Genomic DNA, 19,646 nt, shown 5'->3' on the forward strand with positions numbered 1-19,646 from the left:
GAAATGAGCTAAGACTTTGGCAGAGTTACATTGTATAATGCGGCAGAGTAGGACAGGAAGCTTGGAACATTTTCAGAAGAGACATGAGCCTAATTCTTGGATTTAAACTTCTAAAATATTATAGCAACTCTAAAAAGATGTTTCAAATGCAATAAATTGAAAAGTGAGAGTGAGTGTGAGAAACAAAGTGGCCAGGGAAAGGGCTGTAGCTCTACAGCTGACCAGAGTGGGAAGTAAGTGTGAAGTCACTGTACTTTTGGTGAGAGGTGAATACTTTGTCAGCAGGGAAGTGTTTAATATTTCTGTCTTGGTTCACTGTCTATCAAGGTCTTGATTATGCCCCTTTCAGAGCTTTTTAACTTAAGAGTGAAGAGGAATACAACTCAAGAGGGAAAATGTTAAGTTTTCTTTTTTTTTTTTTTAATATTTTATTTACCTATTTTTAGAGAGGGAAGGGAGAGAGGGAAGGGGAGAGAGAGAGAGAGAGAGAGAGAGAGAAATGTCAATGTGCGGTTGCTGGGGGTTATGGCCTGCAACCCAGGCATGTACCCTGGCTGGGAATCGAACCTGGGACACTTTGGTTCCCAGCCCGCGCTCAATCCACTGAGCTACGCCAGCCAGGGCTAAGTTTTCTTTATTAAAGATGCATTTAATACAAGGTGGGTAATAAGTTATCAGATGGCTCAGTTATAAAATTGTGGTTTGGTACAGCACTGGATTGTACTGTTTCATGGTACAGTACATCTAAGGAGTAATATAAAAGACTCAGTTACTAATTTTTCTGGCAACTAATCCTGAAGCTAGTAGGAAAACAGGATGAAAAACTAGAAATGACATAAGCATGAATTCATGTAGTGCCTTTTATTTTTACCGGTGAGCCAAAACCAGGCTTAAATCTCTTAAGCTATTTGGACTTTGATCTCATTGAAAAGTGTTGGAGTTGATCCTTTTAGCAGTCAAATTCAGCAGACATTTAAGTGCCTACTGTGTGTTGGGTATTGTGCTAGGCACTGGAATTTGAGTGACATAATCCTTGTGTTTAAAGAGCTCACATTTTAATTGGAGACTAACAAATAATTATGAGTCAGTACAGTAAGTGCTGTCTGCACCAGCTAGAGATGTGCACTAAGTGCTATGGGAACACTGGTTCTGTGTGGTAGGGGGAGGAGAAGGTTGGAGAAGCCTTCCTAGAGGGAGTCAGTAGGAGCTTGAAGGGTGAATACATTTTGGCTGCTTCAGCAAAAAAGGATCAAAGAGGGTAGTGTTTCAAATGCAGAGAATAACTTGCTCAAGGGTACAGAATTATAAGAGTATGGACCTGCATGTGGGCCAATGGTTTAATGCAGTTGGATCATGGGGTATGAGGAAAGACTGGAAGGAAGTGAAGTGAAATACAGGCTGGAGCCTGATTGGGGATAGCCTTGGTGAGGTGTCTGAATTTTATTTTGTAGGTATGAAGGAGTCATAGGAGAGTTTTAAACTAGGTAAGGAACATGTTCAGATCACTACTTATTTATTTACATTTAAAATTTTTTTATCCTCACCTGAGGACATACCTATTAATTTTTAGGGTGAGGGGAAGGGAGGGAGAGAGGCAGAGAAACATCGATTGGTTGCCTTTCCTATATACCCTGACCAGGGGCTGAACCTTCAGTCTAGGCGTGTTTCCTGATCAGGAATGGAACCTACAACTTTTGGTTTATAGGACTGTGCTCCAACCAACTGAGTCACACTGCCGAGGGCCAGATCACTGTTTAAGAAAAGTAACACTGTTGACAGTGTGGAAGTTAGATTTAAAAAGCTGAGATTGGCTGCAGTGAGAATAGTTACGAGACTGGTATAATAATCATTTGAGAGATATCGAAGATCTAAGTTACATTGGTAATGGTGGAGGTGTAGACAGATTAAAGAGCTTTTAGGAGACTGGCTCGAAGGGTCTCATTGACTTTATGTTGGGTAGTGTGTCAGGAGGAAGGACTTGTCAAAGATGGATTTGATATTGCTTGCTTGGGCAAATAAGTGGATGGTGATATCATTAACCAGGGTAGGAAATCCAGGAGTAAGAAACCATAAATAGGGGTGTCCAACCTGCAGCCCAACACAAAATCCTAAATGTACTTAAAGCATTATGAGATATTTTTGTGATTACGTGTCACAATGTATTTATTTACTGTGTGGCCAAAGACAAGTCGTCTTCCAGTGTGGTGCAGAGGCACCAAAAGTTGGACACTCCTGCCGTAACATTTGAGGGAAAATGAGTTTGATTTTGGTATATTAGATTTGAAGTATCTGGGAAATCTAGGCACAAATGTCCAATAGATTTCTGGATATTTGGGTCTTGAGTTCAGTAGAAAGATTTAGAATGGAGATGTGGATTGAGAAATTGTTAGTGTATAAGTAATAGTTAAAGCCAGCATGATGGCCCTGTGTGTCTAAGCTCCAGATGTTCTGTGTGTTGTTTGTTCACATCATCTGGAGGGATTGGCTTTATGGAAGTGTGGTTTCTAAGTTCCTTCTCTATAGTAGTGCATACAATACTGATCCTTTTCTTTATTTTTCCATTTTTTAGTGTGCTATATACTTGACTTAAAATAGTAGTTTTTAGATCCAAACAAGAGTAAAACACAAGCCCTGGCTGGGTAACTCAGTTGGTTAGAGCGTCATTCAGATACACCAAGATTACGAGTTCGCTCTCCTGTCAAGGCACACAAGAGAACCAACCAATGAATGCATAAATAAGTGGAACAACAAATTGATGTTCCCCCTACTTCTTGCTCTCAAATAAAAACTGAGGGAAAGAAATAAAACACAAAATTTCTCACCTTAATGGAAAGAATGGTATTGCTTTTATTTTTATTTTTTGAAAGGGTGAGAAACATCAATTTGTTGTTCCACTTCTTTATGCATTCATTGCTTGCTTCTTGTGTGTGCTGTGACTGGAAATTGAACCCACAATCTTAGCGTATCTGGACAATGCTCTAACTAACTGAGCTACCTGACAGGGCAAGAATGGTATTACTTTTAATTAAATAAGGATACCATTCATGTTTAAAACAAAAGCATATACAGGTTTATAACATTTTCAATAAAGTGCATATAAGCTCTACATCTTGTTTTTCCTATTCTTGGTGGTTTACCAGACTTAGAAAAACTGCCTTTCTAACATCAATATGGCGGGGACAGAGTGGGGGGATTTGTTCCTCTGAATGCCTCAAATTAGAAACTAGGTGTTATGAATCAGAATTTCAGAAGATTTGAAGACCACAGGACACTTTTGAACCAGTGATGCCAAGTTATTTCAGAGTTGGGATTGGGAACTCAAGCCAACTAACTCTGTTAAGTCTTGTGCTCCCTCATAGCCTTTTCACCAGTAATATAAAAACTGAAAATGAAAACACTGAAATAAATATGCCTGGTGGTAAGTGAAAGATATATATGTTGTTTTTGCTGTAAAAATTTTTTATTTAGTTATTTTAGAGAGGATAAGAGAGGGAGAAAGAAAGGGAGAGAAATATCAGTGGTGCAGTTGCCTCTAATGTGCCCCTTGTTGGGGACCTGGCCTGCAACCCAGGCATGTGCCCTGACTGGTTTTCACACCGGCAACCCTTTGGTTCACGGGCCAATGCTCAATCCACAGAGGCACACCAGCTGGGGCTACCCTCATCATTTTTATTAAGGTAAATGTAGGTGGCTAATTCCTATGTAAAAGTGGACACTTTTGGGGAGGGTTGAAAAATTGGCAAAAGGCTACATATACAAGATCAGCAAACAGAATAGAATCCAGAAATGGGTTTATATTATTCGATGAGATTAGGTGCGATTAGGTGTGGTATGGCCGTAGACTAGGCTCACGCTATTAAATATGGTTATTTGGTTTTTGGCAGAGATACAAAGGCAAGTCAAGAAAGGATAGTCTTCTCAACAACTAGGTATTGGAATAACTATCTACATGCAAAAAAAAAAAAGAAAAAGAAAAAGGAAAGAAAAAAGTACCCTTAACCCATACCTCATACCTTACGTAAAAGTTAACTAAAATTCTATCATAGATCTAAATGTACAATAGAAAACTATAAAATATTTAGAGTAAAGCAGGAGAGAAATCCTTATTGTTTTGAGTTAGGCAAAGAGTTCTTAAGATATAACACCAAATGCAAGATCCCTAAAAGAAAAAAATGATAAATTGGACTTCATCAAACTTTACTTGGCAAAAGACATTATTAAGTAAATGAAAAGACAAGACACAAGATTGGGAGAAAATATTTACAAATCATACATCAGATGCAGGACCTTATCCAGAATGTCTAAAGAGCTCAAAGAATTCAAAACTCATCAAGTAGAAAGCAAATAATACCATTTAAAAAATGAGTGAAAAATTTGAATGACTTCAGAGAAAATATATGGATGGCAAATGAGCACATGAACAGGAAATGTGCTCAACATCTTAGTCATTAGAGTAATGCAAACTAAAATCATGATGAAATATGCCATTAGAAAGGCTAAAAAACAAAAAAAAAGAAAAGAAAACTGACTAGATTATGGACTGGCAAGGATGTGGAACAACTGGAATTTTGGAAAACACTGTGGTTTCATTTTTTAAAATACATGTATTTTATTGATTGTGCTATTACAGTTGTTTCATTTCTTTTTTCCCCTTTATTTCTCTCCGCCCTGCACCCCCCTTCCCACCTGCATTCCCCTTAGTTCATGCTCATGTATCGTACATATAAGTTCTTTGGCTTGTCCATTTCCCATACTATTCTTAACCTCCACATGTCTATTTTAACTTACCAATTATGCTTCTTATTCCCCCGTACATTTTCCCTCATTCTCCCCCCACCACTGATAACACTCCAGGTGATCTCCATTTCTGTGATTCTGTTCCTGTTCTAGTTATTTGCTTAGTTTTTGTTTGTTTGTTTTAGATTCATTTATTGATAGTTGTGAGTTTGTTGTCATTTTACTATTCATATTTTTGGTCATCTTCTTTTCCTTAGATAAGTCCCTTTAACATTTCATATAATAAAGGCTTGGTAATGATGAACTCCTTGAACTTGACCTTATCTGGGAAGCACTTTATCTGCCCTTCCATTCTAAATAAAAGCTTTGCTAGATAGAGCAATCTTAGATGTAGGTCCTTGCCTTTCATGACTTTGGATACCTCTTTCTAGCCCCTTCTTCCCTGTAAGGTCTCTTTTGAGAAATCAGCTGATAGTCTTATGGGAACCCCTTTGTAGGTAACTGTCTCCTTTCCTCTTGCTGCTTTTAAGATTCTCTTCTTCTCTTTAATTTTGAGTAATGTAATTATGATGTACCTTGGTGTGTGCTTCCTTGGGTCCAACTTCTTTGGGACTCTCTGAGCTTCCTAGACTTCCTGAAAGTCCATTTCCTTTGCCAGACTGGGGAAGTTCTCCTTCATTATTTTTTCAGATAAGTTTTCCATTTCTTGCTCTTCTTCTTCTTCTGGCACTCCTATGATTCAGATGTTGGAACGTTTAAAGTTGTTCCTAAGCCTCCTCATTTAAAAAAAATTCTTGTTTCTTCATTCTCTTCTGGTTGAATGTTTAATTTCTTCCTTCTGGTCCAAACCACTGATTTGAGTTGAGGTTTCCTTCCAGTCACTGTTGGTCCCCTGTGCATTTTCTTTTATTTCAGTTTTCATGACCTTCACATTTTCCTCTGTTTTGCAACCATACTCAACCATTTTTGTAAGCATCCTGATTACCAGTGTCTTGAACTCTGCACCTGATAGGTTGGCTATCTTTTCATTGCTTAGTTTTATTTTTGGAGCTTTGATCTGTTCTTTCATTTGGGCCATATTTTTTGTCTTGGCATGCCTGTTACATAGTAAGGCACAGAACCTTAGGTATTTGCCAGAGTGGGGCAACCTATGGTGCTGTGTTGTGGCACTGTATGTGGGGGAGGGGTCAGAGGGGGAACAGTGCCTCTTGCTGGACTCTCAGCTGGCTTTCAGTCACTTTCCCCACTACCAACAAGCAAAGTGGGCCCTTCTGGTAGTGATTCCTGAATGGGTGGTTTGTGTATGTTCTTGGACCCTGTGGGTCTCTCCAGTGACCTCTCCTGTGAGGCTTGGAGTTTCTCCTGCTGCCACAACTCCCACAGGATTTTACAATCAGAGGTTTTAAGGCTTTTTTTCCCCCCTGTGCTGTAACCCTGGGTTGTACAATCTGTCTCACTCCTCAGTTGTTCCTCCTGGTTTCTCCACAAGCAAATGTAGGACTGCTCTGTCCACCAGCTGCAATGCCTGCCTGGGTCCTCCAGCCACTGCCTTGCCTCAAGTCCTCTCTGCCCCGCTGCCTGGCTCCGCCCTTCCTACCAGTCTGGATGAAGGTTTCTTTAACTCCTTGGTTGTTGCACTTCCATACAGTTCAGTTTTCTGGCAGTTCTGGTTATTTTTTGTTTTTAAATTTGTTAATGTCCTTTTGGTTTTTTGAGGAGGCAAAGTATATCTACCTACATCTCCATCTTGGCCAGAAGTGACGCTGTGGTAGTTTCTTATAAAGTAATACATATACTTAACATATGACCCAAGTATTAATCCAAGTGAGAGGACAACCTATGACACAAAAGCCTGTATATGAATATTAATAGCAGCTTTATTTTTACTTACCCAAAACTGGAAACAACCTGAATGTCCCTCAGCTTGGATTGAATAAATCAACTGTGATATATTCATACAGTGGAATACTACTCAACCATATAAAGCAACTATTCATATATGCAATGACATAAATGAATCTCAACTGCATTATGGTAAGTGAAAGAAACCAAACTCAAAAGGCTACTCACTACATGATTGATTTGATATGACATCTGGAAAACTCAAAACTATAGGGACAGTGAAGAACGGATCAATGATTGCCTCCAGTTAAGGGTAAGGGGAGTGTTTGACTACAAAGGGATAGCGTGAGGACATTTTTGGGGGGTGCGAGGATGCTGTTCTGTATCTTGATTGTGGTTACACAACTTAATGCATTTATGAGAACTCTTGGAACTGAACACAGAAAAATGAATTTTACTATGTAAAAATTTTTTTAGAAAGTCTGAGGGTAGAAGAGGGAGACTTTAAAGAAGAATTCCAGAAATAGAATTTCCTAAAATATTTGAATTTTTTAAAAAGATTTTATTTATCCATTTTTAGAGAGAGAGGAAGGGAAGGAGAAAGAGAGGGAGAAAAACATCAGTGTGTGGTTGCCTTTTGTGCACACACCACTGGGGACCTGGCTTGCAACCTAGGTATGTGCCCTGACTGGGAATCAAACTAGCAATGCCTTGGTTCTCAGGCTGGCAGTCAACCCATTGAGCTACACCAACCAGGGCAAAATATTTGAATTTTTAAGTTTTATTTTGTGGGGGGTATAATCCTCACTGGTTTTTAGAGAGAGAGGAAGGGGGAGAGAGAAACTGATGCAAGAGAGAAGCATCGATTGTTTGCCTCCTGTATGTGCTGAACCAGGGATCATACGTGCCCAAACTGGGGACAGAACCCACAACCCTGGTTTGTGCCCTGACTGGGAATTGAATCTGTAACCTTTTGGTTATAGGATGACACTCCAACCAGTGTGGTTACAGTGAGCCACATTTTCCAGGGCTGGATATATTTTAAATAATTTAAAAGATACATAGTGAAAAGTCTCTGAGTGGAATTAGATCCTTAGAATGTCTTTATTTTATTTTGAAATGCAGTTGTCTCCTCTGATTTGTAAGATTTCAAGACTATGTTGCCAGTTTTGTTTTGTTTTTAATTTATTGATTTGAGAGAGAGGAAAAAACTCCACATTGATTTGTTGTTCCACTTATTGGTGCATTCATCAGTTGATTCTTATGTGCCCTGACAGGGGTTTGAATCCACAACTGTGGTATATGGAGACACTGATCTAACCAAGTGAGCTAGCTGGCCAGGGCAGTTGCTTTCTACTTTAGTTGTTAAGCTTGCTCATTGCCAGGTATTGTGTTACTTAGCTTTTCTTCCCTATTCTGTTCTTCCTATCCTAGGATACTACTGTGTTACCTAAAGATAAGTTCTGCACTTCAGTGTGTAAGACAGTATTCACTAGTGAGATTTATCAAGTTAATTGGATATGTGGATCTCATCCAGAGTCTAGCCAAGCTGTCTGTTCTCCCAGAGATTACTTAATGGACTGAAGTTTAGACATTCAGGATATTGTGGCAGGAGACATCCTTAATATTCTTGGAGGCTGTGTGTTACAGTTTTCAGGTGAGTGTGGATTTTCAGATTTGGGAAGACATTGAGAAAATTGGCTTTTAGATATCTGGACCAGGTTCAATATTGATTAACAGCATTTCCCCCTCTGGTTGGCATCCATCTGCTTCCCCCTGCTACTTTCTCATGAGAGGCAATTTGAATTATTTGCTAGTGTTTCTGGATCATATCTCTACCCTAAATACTTTGATTTTCCACAAGTTATCAAATTTTTAAGTAAGGACTTTTATTTAGTAAAGTAAGATTATTCCTGTTAGTAAGGACTTGTTGGGTGTCTGTTTAGACTCCTGTGTCTCACCCTAAATATGTATCTGTTCTTGGTAAATTGTTATTTCAGTTGATCTCTAATCCTTTAATTTATTCTCTCCCACCTTTTTCCCCAAAGGCTGTCAAGTGGAAATTTTACTTCTACACCTATAGAGTTTACTGTATTCATATTCACATTGGCCTTCCCTTTCTTGTTATACTGTTAATCTCTCTGTGACCTTGTTGTATCACTATTTCTCTTCTATTGGAATCTTCGATCTTTGTCTTTATGTGTTTTTGCCCAGCTCTCTGTCCCTACCCAGGCTCCCCCCATCACTGCTCGGTTTCTCTCCTGTTCATAAAAGTCATCTTCCCCTGCTCTCTTCACTCTCTCACAGCCTGTTTTTTTCCTCAAGCATGTAATTTGATTTTGATTCTACCATTCCAGTGAAATTGCTCTGCCCAGTGACCTAATTGTCAAACCCAGATGATGCTTTTCAGCCCTTAGTTTATTTTGCCTCTCTGCTGCTTTAAACTGTGATATTGTCCACTCTTGGTTTTTCTTTTATCTCCTATATCTTCTTAGTCTCATCAGTCTCCTTTTTTCCCATCCAATTCTAAATGTGTTACATATTTTTGTCAAAGTGTTAAAATATTTTAATATTTTAGTACCATAATTTTAGGTGGACTTTTGTAAGTTCTCTAAAAACCTACTTTAAGTAGGGTTATAAGTAATATACACACAATGCTGAGTGGATGAAACTGATTTTAAGAGTCAAGACTCTGGTTTGGAAAAGCAGACCGGCTTGACCTTGGCCTTATGATAGATACATCAGTTTTCTCAGCTGTCAAATGAGCTTAACAGGACCAGTTTAGCTCAGTGAGTGGTTGTGAGGCATGACTACTAATGAAAATAATTGTAAAACACTTCGGCAAGTGTGATATAAATGTTAAATAATAGTTCTTTATTGGGATGTTGTGAAAATTAGCAACATGCTGTCTCAGAGGCCCTAAGTTCCTTTTGAGGAAGGTGATATCTTTTTTTTTTTAATATTTTATTTTTAGTCAGAGGGGAAGGGAGGAAGAAGGGAAGGGAGAAAGTGAGGGAGAGAAACATTAATGTTTGGTTGCCTCTCACACACCCCACACTGGGGAACCTGGCCTGCAACCCAGGCATGTGCCCTGACTGAGAATTGAACTGACGACCCTTTGGTTGACAGGTCAGCACTCAATCCACGGAGCCACATCAGCCGGGGCTGTGAGAAAGGTGATATCTTTTTATAAACATAGTTCAGGATTTGGGAAAAGATATTCCTGCCCCCATTTTCAGAATGTAACAATTATAGAACCACAATGAAACAATTTTTTGTTAGAATACTTCTAAAAGGTTTTTTTAATAATATCACTTTGGGCACATACCTGAGTTGCTGGCCGGGTCCCGATTGGGGGCATATGAGAGGCAACCATTTGCTGTTTCTCTTCTCTTTCTCCCTCCCTTCCCTTCTATCTAAAAATAAAATAAATAAAATCTTAAAAAAAGAAATAATATCACTTTTGAAGGATTGGAAACACTAGAGTTTTTAGCATCTTGGCCTTTTGGTTCTTCATTATGCTAGTTATGGTGTATGGTAGGGGTGGTTTATTATCTGTATTTGAAGCATCATAGTCAATCAATAGAACCACTTACAAAAAAGCATAGAAAAAGCCTTTTAATTTATTTTAGGTGATGCCAAATGGACGCCGAGGTGATGGCTGCAGTTAGACTTTGAGGAGGAACATGGTACCATTTCAGGCAAAGTTAGCACTTCTTGTTGCATACTTGAGGCTAAGTATAGAATGAGTAATATCATGTACTTAGAAAATGCTTGAAATTTGAATCTGATGAACTAAATTTTCCTCAGCTTCTAAAGTGGCATTAACAATAGAGAAAAATTGGCCCTGGCTGGTGTGGCTCAGTGGATTGAGTGCCAGCCAACGACCCAACGGGTCACCAGTTTGATTCCCAGTGAGAGCACATGCCTGGATTGTGGGTCAGGTCCTCAGTAGGAGGCACACGAGAGGCGGCCACACATTGAGATTTCTCTCCCCCTCTCTCTCTCCCTTCCCCTCTGTCTAAAAATAAATAAGTAAATAAATAATCTTAAAAAAAAAAGAGGAAAATTGGGATGTGGTTCTTTTGATGTCTAAAACCAAAGGGGAAAACTGAAATGGTTAAGCAATAGTCTGCTGACATGCTCAGAAGTTTCACTTTGCTGACAGCTCAGTTGCAGTCTTGTATGTTGCTTTTTCAACAGAAACCTGTGTATTACTAACTTTAGAACAAAGTGACATGGAGTTTTTAGCTTTACATAGGTTGGAATTGAATCTTTTTTTCTGGAATTTAAGTTCTCCCACAATCCATTATCTGTTTGTATCAAGGACCAAAAGGCTTAGGTTTCTTTTCCTCTTTGATGGGAAGATACTTGCTTTTGCAGCACCCAGGCATTATTTGCTTTACTTTTTTTTTTACATTTGGTGAAAAAGGGATCCTTGAATGGCCTGCTTCCACAGCAGAGATAGTTGAGTAAACTTACTTTTTGTAAGTGCTTTACTTCTGTGGTTGTATTTAGACTTTGTTATTTGCTTCCATTATCTGCCATGTTCATTGTAGACTGAGGTATCAGCTTCAGCTGTTTTATGTTCATAGGTAAAGTTTCATTTTATTTACACACACACACACACTTTTCATGTCATCTTTGCACAGAGGACATGCTAATCTTCTCTGTATCATCTTAATTTTAGTATATGTGCTGTTGAAGTGAGTAATCATTTTATTTTGGGTTGGCCGAAAAGTCCGTTACGTTTTTTCCTTATGATGGCTCTAGGAGTGCTTGGTTGTGTTTAACTTCATTTGAAATAATTTTGTTAGATTGTATTGTGACAGCTGTCATACCAGCATGCATTAAAAAATAAACCTTACCAAACTGGTGAATTTTTGTACAGCCATTTTAATGTTGAAAATGGAAGAAAACGTGCAACATTTTCAGCATATTCAGTATAATTGACAAAATAGTAAGATATTTAAAGTGTACAACATGATTTTAGGCACCTTATCTATTTTTGTTTTGTTCATTAGTAGCCAGGTTTCTCTGGAAGCTTGCAGTTGGCGTTTCTGTCAAGTGAAAAATACCTGTAGGACTGTATGGAGAAAGCACTTTCCACCACTTCCTAACAGTGTGGACTATATGTAAGGACCTTATGTATTTTTCTTTAATCCTCACCCAAGGATATGTTTAGTGATTTTAGAAAGGAAAGGAGGGAGAGGGAAAGAGAGGGGGAGAGAGAAACATTGATAGAGAAGCATCCATGTGAGAGAGAAACATCAGTGGGTTGCCTCCTGTACCTATGTGCCCTGACCTGGGATCAAGTCTGCAACCCAGGCAGGTACTCTGACAAGGAATCAAACACCCAACCTTTTGATTTGCGGACCCATCGATGCTCAACACACTGTGCCATACCAGTTAGGGCATTTGTCCTCTTTTTTATTGCCTTGTAGAATTTCTTTGTATTTTGTGGCTATCAACTCTTTTTCATAAATGTTGCAGATATTCTTTAGGGCTATGAATAAGAAGTGAGAAAGCAGGTAATTGTCAAATGCTTACCCAAGATGGTATTTGTATAAAATGTTTGCCTTGGTTATCTGAGCAGTGGTAAGCTTCTTTTGTTTGCCTCCTTCCAAAGATGCATAGAAAAGCTCCTTCTGTTTGAAGTAAAGTGTTGGCTCTGTATTGGTTATAATTTGCTTTTTCCGGCTGGCAAAGCCTTCTTTTTGTTTCTGTCTTCTGACAGATTATAGGATTGTGGGGAAACAGCGTCCAGGGCTTTTTCAGGAACTGTGCCATTTATCTACAGAAGCCATTGGCTTTGGCACTAGAAGAGAATTGGCTCTGCATTTAAAGATGCCAGATCATGCTCGATTCACAAGTTTGCTGTCTCATTTTGTGTATGTGTATGTGTATGAAACTTTTTTAGGATGTCGGCTTTTAGTTTTTCTACCATGTGCTACCCCATCAGTATGAGAAATTAACAGCTCATCCGTTCTCTCCAATTCCCCACACCTAATACCCACAATTCAGGTACCTCAAACCATAGCAAGTAACACAACAATCATTTGAGGATTAGAGAAAAAGACACCACACAAATGTTTCTATTGCCCTTATGGTGACTTGAAGCTTTAATTGTAGTTTATCAGTTAAAGTCTTAGTCTTTCGTATGTAGGCTTGAATTATTTAGATATGGAAATGATTTGCCAACTAACATGTCTCTTTACAGAGGCTTTTCAAAGGCAAGAGTGAAAGCTAATTGCCAAAGTACTCTCTTTCTTAACTTGGAAACTTAATTTGGACAAGGCAGAGTACATTTAGGAAAGTTCTATTTATTCATTTACCCTTGACACATTCTTTTCAGATGGTAGTAGCATAATTTATCCTGATTTCAAGAATTGTAAGCAGCCTTAACTCCATTTGTGTGCTACCCTCCATGCTTTTTAAACTGGTGCAATTGATTTTGAAACCTAATCAACTACATATTTTAGCAAATCTTCCACACTCATTAAGGCCTTATGCTTCTATTTTCTATAGATAACTGTTTAAAGATATCTTCAACGCATAGATTATTTTCATTTAGATAAGTCAGGGAAGATTGTTAATAGAATAAGCCAGTTTGGATAAGCTGATGTGTCTAGTATGAATTATATGGACATAGGAATTTTTCTCCTTCTGCTAGAAATGCTTCTTTTTTTTCTTTCCTGCCCCAAATTCAGTCTTGCCAAAGTTGGGGCTTGGTTCTCATGTGCTTTCTTTGTTGTAGTTTACCTTTAAGAAAATTTTTGATTGACTTTAGAGACAGGGTGAGAGAGAGAGAGAGAGAGAGAAACATTGATTTGTTGTTGCACTCATCCACGCATTCATTGGTTGCCTCTTCTATGTGCCCAAACCAGAGATCAAACCCACAACCTTGGCTTTTCAGGAGGATATTTTAAGTAACTGAGCTACGATGCCAGGGTTTTTTTCTTTTCTTTTTTGACTGGTGTGTCCCCTCTCACTAGACTTGAGTGCCTTAAAGTCAGGGACTATAGCTTTTTTTTTTTTTTTTTTTTGTCTCTGGGTCTAGTAGAATTCCTGATATATAGGAATGCAATAAATATGAGGCAATGTGAGTGAATGAATGAGTAAATAGAACTCTCAAATATACAGTAAATAGATTTTATACTTCCCTCTAGTGTCTGAAAGAGAAAGTGCAGCCAGTTTAAAAACAACAACAACTATTGATCCCTCACTACATTGAAATAATAGTTCAAAGCATTACCTTTTTAAATTTTTTGCTTTTAAAAAGATATTATTTATTTACTTTTGGAGACAGGGGAAGGGAGGGAGAAAGAATGGAAGAGAAAGCCCTGGCTGGTGTAGCTCAGTGGATTGAGCACGGACTGTTTGGGTTGCTGGTTCAATTTCCAGTTAGGGCACCTGCCTGGGTTGCAGGCCAGGTCCCCCAGTGAGGGCCACGTGAGAGGCAATCATACATTGATGTTTCTCTCCTTCTCTTTCTCCCTCCCTTCCCCTCTCTCTAAAAATAAATAAAATAAAACCTTAAAAAAAAGATTAAAAAAAAAAAGAAAGGGAGAAAAACATCAATATGTGAGAGAGACACAGATCGATTGCCTCTCGAATACCCCCTGACCGGGAATCGAGCCGGTGACCTTTTGGTTTTCAGGCTGGGGCTCAAACCATACCAGCCAGGGCATTGCCTTTTTTTTTTTTTAACTTTAACACTTTTTTTTTTCAGACCTTCTGTTCTCTGTAAGTCTAGTGAATAATAAGGTTTCTCATTAAAGTTTGTGTTCTGACTCATGGGTATTTGAATCCTGTAAAATGTCACATAGCAGGTCTTTAAGGAGGAAATGCCTTTTTATTTTTTAAAAGGATTCAAATGGCTTATTTATTTATTTTTAGAGAGAGAAGAAGGGGGGAGAGAGAGAGAGAAAAGAAACATTGATGTGAGAAGGAAACATTGATTGATTGCTTCTTGGAGCAGGCTCACAACCCAGATACGTGCCCTGATCTGGAATCAAACCAGTGACCTTTGCTTTGCGGGAGGATGCCATCAGTCAGGGATGTTTTTTATTCTTTATTTTATTTTATTTTATTTTTAAATTTTATTTATTTTTAGAGGGGAAGAGAAGGAAAGAAAGAGAAGAGAGAGAGAGAAACATCAGTGTGTGGTTGATTCTTACGTGCCCCCTACTGGGACCTGGCTGGCAACCCAGGCATGTGCCCTGACTGGAATCTAACTGTTGACACTTTGGTTCGCAGGCTGGCACTCAATCCACTGAGCAGCACCAGCCAGGGCTGTTTTTTATTTTTTAAAAGATCAAATACCCTACTGTGGCCAGGTGGCTCAGTTGGTTGGAGTATCGTTCAGTACACCAAAAGGTTTTGGGTTTGGTCTTCAGTCAGGGCACATACCTAGGTTGCACCCCAGAACCCTGGTCAGGGTGCATACAGGAGGCAACCTGTCAATGTTTCTCTCTCGCTTTGATGTTTCTCTTTCCCTCTCCCTCTCTCTCTTTCTCTCTCTGCCCTCCTTCCTCTCTCTCTAAAATCAATAAACATATCCGTGGGTGAGGATTAAAATAATAATAATAAATAAATAAAAGATAAAGTAAAACAAATATTAAAAATAACCCTACTCCTCTCTACCCCTCCTATCCTTTTTTCTTTTTTATTGAATTTATTGGGGTGAGATTGCCTCCTTCTCTGTGGTAACGACTGCTGCTGACCAGTTGGGGTATGTATACATACAGACATCCAGATATTTTGTTGGACCCTATAGACATATATATTCATATGTGCTGAAAAGTAGATGGGAGCCCTGGCCAAGATAGCTCAGTTGGTTAGAGCATTGTCTTAATATTCCAACTTTGAGGGATTGATCTTCATTCATGGCATGTATAAGAATGAAGCAATGAATGCATAAATAAGTGGAACAACAAATTTATGTTTCTCTCTCTTCTTCCACTCCATTCCTCTCTCTCAAAATCAGTAAATAAAAATTTTTAAAAATGGATGTGATTATTTTATAATACAATCTGAAACTTGGTATTTTAAAATTTTTTATTGAGATGAAATATACATCCAGAAAAAGTGTACATAAATGGATAGCTCAATGAGGTTTTCGCAAATTGAACTACCTATGTACATAACTAGTCCCCAGATCAAGAAACATTACCAAAAAAATCCACAACACATTACGCTTTTGGAACCCCTCCTATAAATTTGACCGTGATACTGTTGAAGCAGAGTGGCTAAGTACTTTCCAGTGGCAGAGTAGGAACTTCATTATCTGTTCTATCTTGAAAAATGAATTAAGGAAGTTATTAATGATTTCAGCTTTGGTGGCTGTTAATGAGAACTTGAGTCATTTAAGTGATTTGGACCGTTTTTTTTGCTATAAAGTTTACTAGGGTAATTATTTATTGAGGACTATTACTATGCGTGCCTTACTGTATAAAATTGGGAAGAGAGAAGAATAAAGGCAAATATAATACTAGCTCTGAGTTACAGTCTAACTTAGGAAGACAAATTACATTAGACAACAGAACAGTTAAGTACCAAATTGTATAGTAGTGATTCAAAAGAAGGATTCATTGCTGACAGCATCAAAGAAGCCTCCACAAAGGAGGTGGAATTTAAGCTGGACCTTGAAGAATGGGTAAGATTTGAATGGAATGGTGATAACTTTACAAGTCATGGCAAGAAAGTAGAAATGGATGAACATGATACACAGATAATGAGCAAACAGAACAGTCTCTCGGGTGTGGGGAAAACTTGCTGAGGAAAGGTAGGGAGTTAAGTTTGGTAACGTTTGCCAGTGCCAGGCTATAGACCATATATAACAGCCACAGAGTGGAAATTTGGCTGGGTGAGATAAGCACCAGTGAGCCATAGTATAGCTTAGTGGATAGGAGTATTAGATTTGGAGCCAGAAAACTCAAGTTCTCATACTGACTTTTCTATTTACCAGCTATGTGACCTAGAGCAGATAATTCAACCTCTCTGGACCTCAGTTTCTTTATCTGTAAAATGGGGGGAATTTCTTTTTTTCGTTTTTGGTTTTTTTTTTTTTTTTTAATTTATAGAGAGGGAAGGGAGAGAGGGGGAGAGAGAGGGAGAGAGAGAGGGAGAGAGAGGGAGAAACATCAATGTGCGGTTGCTGGGGGTTATGGCCTGCAACCCATGCATGTACCCTGACTGGGAATTGAACCTGCGACACTTTGGTTCCCAGCCTGTGCTCAATCCACTGAGCTATACCAGCCAGGGGAATTTCTATTTTAGAGGTTTATTATGGTGATAAAATAATAAAGTGTGTGTGTGGGTGGGTGTATTGACACAAGGTCTTGCACCTAGTAAATGTGCAATACATTGAACTGTTTTTGTAGTTCTTAAGAGCAAATGGATGAAAGCAGTGGTATGTATGTTGAATAACGAAGACTAGAAATAAGTTATAATTCCCCCCACAGACGTATGGTAAGGATCTTTGTTGGGGTAGTGGTAGTGATATAGAAAGAGTACATTTGACAGTCATGAAAAGAAACTGGACTTGAATTCCTGTTTAGGAGGAAATGTTTTGGGTGTTCTTGTGATCTTTTCTTTTTAAAATCTTTATTTATTGATTTGAGAGAGAGAGAGAGAGAGAAAGAGAATTGTTTGTTGTTCACCTTATGTATGCATTCATTGGTTAATTCTTGTATGTGCCCTGACCTGGAAACAACCTCCAACCTTGGCATATCTGAACAACACTCTTACCAACTGAGCTACTGGGCCAGGGCCATGATTTTTTTTTTTTTTTCCCTTAAACAGTTGTAATTCCTCTGTGGTTTCTTGGATGGTATAGATACTTTTGGCAAGATATGTTTGACTTTTTTTTTTAAGATTTTATTTATTTTTTTTTAGAGAGGGAATGGGGGGGAGAGAGAGAGAGAAACATCAATGTGCAGTTGCTGGGGGTTCTGGCCTGCAACCCAGGAATGTACCCTGGCTGGGAATCGAACCTGGGACACTTTGGTTCCCAGCCCGCGCTCAGTCCACTGAGCTACGCCAGCCAGGGCTTGATATGTTTGACTTTTTAATTTCAGTTAGGGTATTTGAAAACCCTTAAGAGTTTCTCATTTATACTTTAAAAGAGGATATTCGAAGTTTTGTCTGAATTACCCAGTTGTCAATAACATTCGTGATAATAATGGCAAGACAAGTATGTTTGTTTAATTTTTATTGATTGATTTTTAGAGACGGGGAGGGGAGGGATGGGGAGAAACACTGATTTATTGTTTCACTTACGCATTCATTGTTATGTGCCCTAACTGGGAATTGAACCCCCAACCTTGGTATATCAGGATGGTGCTCCAACCAACTGAGCTATTAAACTAGGGCTCTTGTTTGTTTTTGATGTCTTGGTGAATTAATTGACACATGAGTGAACATGGAAGATTTTAATCCTTAAAGAAAAACAAATGTCTTTATTGAGAAGACTAGAGTTTGAGGGAAAGTACTGTCTCAGAGGTTTCCTTAGCTGTGGCTGCATTGCTCAGTTAGTTAGAACATCATCCTGATATGCCAAGGTTGAGGTTCCAGGTTCCATTACTGGTCAGGGCACATACAACAGTCAATGGATGCACAAATAACTAGAACAACAAATGGCTCTCTCTTTCTCAAAAAAGTAAACAAAAAATGTTAAAGCAAAACCATAGACATTCTTTAGACAACCATAGACAACCTTTTCCATAGACATCAGGAATAAGCTATTTTAAACAGTATCATTTCCCTGACCAGTGTTGCTTGGTTGGTTGGGCATCATCTTGCAAAGTGAAAAGGGCTCTCATTCAATTCCTTGTCAGGGCACATGCCTGGGTTGCCGGTTGGTCTGGTCTCCTGTCAGGGCGTTTATAAGAAGCAGCCTGTCAATTTCTCCCTCCCTTCTCCTCTCTCTAGTAATAAATAAAATGTTTAAAAAAGAAACAAACAGTAGATTCTTGTAGTATTGTTTAGTTATTTTAATATGGACAATGCCAGGGGATTGCTAAGTGATGTGGAAGAGAATTGTAACTGCTTTGTGTTCTTGAGAATTTTATTTTAGGTCAGTAGAAGGTGGGAAGGAACTGGACACACCTGCTAGCTGAACTGGCAGACTTTTGTGGGCAGAATTTAAACTAAAAATTTTTTCTCATTTGGTTCTCTTCATGTAGACCCTGATAAAAGCTAGGCTATGAGACACCAATGAAGTTCCTCAATACATCTTAAACCAGAGTCTTTTAATTTGCTTAGAAAAATGAACTGGTTTTAAAATGGGTATGTTTTCAGCTCCTTTTTCATTTTCAAGAAGATAGAGGTTATATATAAAATGTTCTAAGCTTCATATAAGAAAGGTCTACTTAAATTTAAAGTATTTTGTAGTAGGTTGTGTTTTAATTATAGTAGTACTTGGGGGAACTAAGCGGTATTGTAGTGTGATTTAGATATGTAATATTAGTTGCCAGAATTCTGTGGACAAAAATGACATTATAGGTAATAGCTTGCCTTCCCTCAGCCCCTTTTACTTTTTTCTTAAGTGAGCCCCACTGCGCCTAAGCAAATATCCTACAGTCCTTAGCATATTACATCTCAGCAGTATTATGCCCCTAACGTTGGCATTAGTAATTGAAGTGTTGATGCAACCTGCCAGTTTTATATCGCGGCATGGCAGTTGCAGAGTTTTTTCTATTAGGTGTATGGCTTGAACAAGACTTAAGATGTTTGCTTCCTGGTTTTACTGAAACCTGCTAAGGGAGTGGTTAGTATGGGTTTGATTGGATGTAGTTGTCTTGTGTCTGAGCTGGATTGGAGCTGTGTGTGTTTTTTGGTGTTCTTTTTTGCTTATGATTTAATGTATTCCTTCTCCTCCCACCACCAACTTCCAGGCACATACCTTTCCAATAAGCCCGCCCCCTCCCCATTCCTTAATTTCTACGACACTAGAAGCAGGAGTTTCAGACAGGGTGGTTTGATGTATGCAGCTGATCCTTATGCAAACCTAAATCTATTCATGGTTATGAAGGAGCGCAGTTGATTAGTCTGAGGAAATAAGG

General features: G+C 38.6%; 1 protein-coding gene and 1 non-coding gene across 4 annotated transcripts in view; one reads left to right on the forward strand and one right to left on the reverse strand.

Annotated features, from left to right (window-relative positions):
* The window catches only part of FAM222B (family with sequence similarity 222 member B), a 65,884-nt gene that overhangs the window by 6,024 nt on the left and 40,214 nt on the right, over positions 1–19,646 (forward strand). The window lies entirely within an intron of this gene.
* On the reverse strand, positions 11,186–11,293 carry LOC114504371. Its single transcript, XR_003685148.1, has one exon. It is a non-coding gene; the product is annotated as a U6 spliceosomal RNA (small nuclear RNA).

The sequence above is a fragment of the Phyllostomus discolor genome, chromosome 8 (genome assembly GCF_004126475.2).
Source record: "Phyllostomus discolor isolate MPI-MPIP mPhyDis1 chromosome 8, mPhyDis1.pri.v3, whole genome shotgun sequence".
In the NCBI taxonomy this organism is placed as follows: domain Eukaryota; kingdom Metazoa; phylum Chordata; class Mammalia; order Chiroptera; family Phyllostomidae; genus Phyllostomus; species Phyllostomus discolor.